Raw genomic sequence first — 3,410 nt, forward strand, 5'->3', positions numbered from 1 at the left:
TAAATAACTAAGGTTATTTTAGGAATTTGAAATGAGGTCTAGTGAGTAAATGCTTATATTGAAAAGTAAAAACGAGGTGTGGAGAGAATGAGATGTATATTGAGCAAATTTGGAGGTCCCAATAGCCACACTCAAGAGAAAATTGTCCATTTTATGAAGCTGCAAGATATAAATGAAGTTGTAGTATTAGTAATATCAACTAAGTAGAACCTCATTGCTAGTAAAGCGTAAAATATTAGAAAGCCAAATCTTTCAGAAAAATATTGCCAAGGAAAAACTCAACAAATCTAAAATCATTCATATATATTCCATGAATCAAGTTTATCATGAATCAAAAGCTCAAACTGTGTTCACATCAAATTAACTTACCTTACACATGAACCATAACCCTCCTCCTTGATCATGGGCATCTTGTCAAGCTGATATCAAACATACTGATGAGGCTAACCTATAAACGTTGGAATCCACAAGAGAATTGAGATAAACTCAAGGGTTTTTGTTAATATCAAAGCTGACGACTACAACTGATTAAGGGTCATTATATAAGAAAATAAACCCTAGGGCAACTAACAACCAAGCCTAAAAGCCCATTAGGTTAAAAGAAAACAAAATCCAAAATAAACTAAAAAACCTAAAATAATACTAAATGCCAAATCGGATTAATAAAACGATATTTTTTGGCCTTAATCTGACAGGGCTCACTAAAGTGAGTCTTGTAGATCTCGTCGTTCCCATTCCGGAAAGGAATTATGCGTTCTAAACGGACATTCTGGTCAAAAGTTATTCTAGATCAAATTTGCTTCTGGAAATTAGATTTCGCACTAGCAACCCGGAAAGTCCAAAACAACATCTTCTTGAATATTCCAACGGCTAGCAACCTTTTAACATGAGAATTACCAATCTTCAAATCAGTCTTTTTGCTTATTCGCCGCTTCCGGATTTTTATTTTTTCTGTCTAAATTTGGCTCATTCTTGTTCTATATTAGTCTCCTCCACTATGAAAGAACTCAACCTCGAGTTCATCTTGAATTCAAAACAAGAACTTGTAGAAGAGAAACTTAATAATAAATTAAACAATTGAACTTGTGGTTTGTAAGTCTGCTCTTCTGCGAACTCGAATGGCACAACCATGAACCCAACGCTATAGATGAGTTTGTTATATGCAACTTGAACAGATTCTTCTTGGCTCTCAAGAATATTGCAACCTTGAATCACAATTGTTTCTGATTGATATATCAGAGGCTGCAAGGTTTCTTCAACAAGTGCAATTTCTTCTTTAATCTCCAAAGTGACTTCTTCATCATTCTTTTCACACACCTCAGGATGGTCAATCTTAATGTTCTTTCTTGCAGACTTGATTTTGATCTTGCGCAACTCCTTCATGAGTAAATATGTACCATCTTTGCAATAACCACCATTGACGTTTTCATGCCATGGTTTTCCAAAAAGCACATCAGTGTCGTCCATGTCAATCACATGACAAGTAACATCATCGTTATAAAATTCTCCTATATAGATAGGAACTTTACAAACCTTTGTTACATGTGCATGACCATCAATGCAATATGGATTGCTCAGCTTCACTGTCGGTAATTGAAGGTAATCAACAATCTTACTTGCTACAAAATTCTCTTATAGGCTGCTATCAATTATTACTGACCATACCTTGTCTTTGATGAAACATGTTGTTCGAAAGTCGTCGTAATCTGGCGATGTGAATACCCAACGTTTCATGCTAGCTTCCTTCTTCTTCTTCTTTCTTCAAATTTCGCATGAGCAACCCGGAAAGTCCAAAATAACATTTTCTTGAATATTCCAGTGGCTAGCAACCTTTTGACACGAGAATTACCGATTTTCAAATCATTCTTTTTTATTATTCGCCGCTTCCTGACTTTTTTTTTTCTGTCTAAATTTGGCCCATTCTTGTTCTACATCACATACTCAAACAGTTGTCGTTAGGACATAAATATGAAATACAAATGAACTAGAACAGAGGATAACTTACAGTCAGGTTTTATTTGTGTACCAGTTGAATGAGAATAGTTATTCAGATGTGCTAGTTCTAGCAACTATATATTCAATTTCACACACGACATATGGACAAGAAAAAATTAAATGCTAAAATTGGAGTGCGCCACAATTATATACAATTATATTTGATAGTATTATGTGTTTTTGGATATCACAATACTAACAAAAGATGAATCTATTGGGAATAGACAAGCGTTATATATGTTTAGGCAAGTCATTGACAATTAGTTCAATCCACAGGTTCAGTTTTCATTATGGCAAGAAATCGTTTTAAAGTGTAGTATACGCCATAGAATTATTAAAGCACAATCATCTAATGGAACTCATTGGTAAAACAACATACAAAAAATGGTACCTGTCCGAGGTGTATTACTTGCAGATATTTCACGGAGAAAGCAAACAAAGAAAAGAGAGATTATCTAGAACATATTTGGGCTTGTTTTCAAAGTTTAGTAATGCATTACATTCTATCAGAAAATTAAAAGTCTAAGCTTTTGTATATTAGTCTAAAGTCTACAGGGTAAACAACATGAAATTACCTGCTGAATATTGTTTAGCAAAACTCTCCCGAGAGTATTTACAACCCCTGCATCAAAATCCAGAGAACCAAAATCTACAATTATTTGAGCAAGCACATAATGAAAAAAATGTCATTAAACTTTGTAGCCTCATATATGTAAAAACAGGGTCGGCCCTGTGTTAGTCGAGGCCCTAGATGTAAAAGTTAAAAATTAATTTTCATGAAAAGTTTTATTAACCAATTAATTGAAATTCAAGAGCCAAACATTCATAATGAAAGGAAGTTAATCATTTTTATGTTAACAAGTTAATTGAATGTCAAATTGAACTCACAAAAATGGAAAAAAGTATATACAATTGGAGATAAATTCTGATAATTAATGTATATTTTTTATTTATAGTAAAAAGCAGCTAAAAAGCAAACTAATTAATAAATTTTAATGAAAATATTTATGAAAGTTTCAAATCTAGAGGCCCTTATAATTGTGGGAGGCCCTAGACACCAGCCTAGTTGGTCTTGCCTCAAGGCCGGCCATGTGTAAAAATAATGGAACTTAAAGTACAGGTACATTGAATTAAGCAAGAAACAAACAGGGATTTAAGATACAAGGCTACGATGTGTTGATGCATAGTATGCATCAACTTTTTAAAAATAATACATATAAATGAAAAACTTGTTGTACAGATAAACAAATCATCCACTAATATTGTGACATGTGTAAAAATTTACAATTTTAAGGACCTTTTAATTAGGTTATACGTGAGTTGTTTAAAAACTTGTAAAAAATGTCGTAAATATTGTAATTACTCTGTTTACCACTGCAATTATCACTAAATACGTTAAAAGTGGTATTTGTTGT

This window comes from Fragaria vesca, linkage group LG2 (genome assembly GCF_000184155.1).
Source record: "Fragaria vesca subsp. vesca linkage group LG2, FraVesHawaii_1.0, whole genome shotgun sequence".
In the NCBI taxonomy this organism is placed as follows: Eukaryota; Viridiplantae; Streptophyta; class Magnoliopsida; order Rosales; family Rosaceae; genus Fragaria; species Fragaria vesca.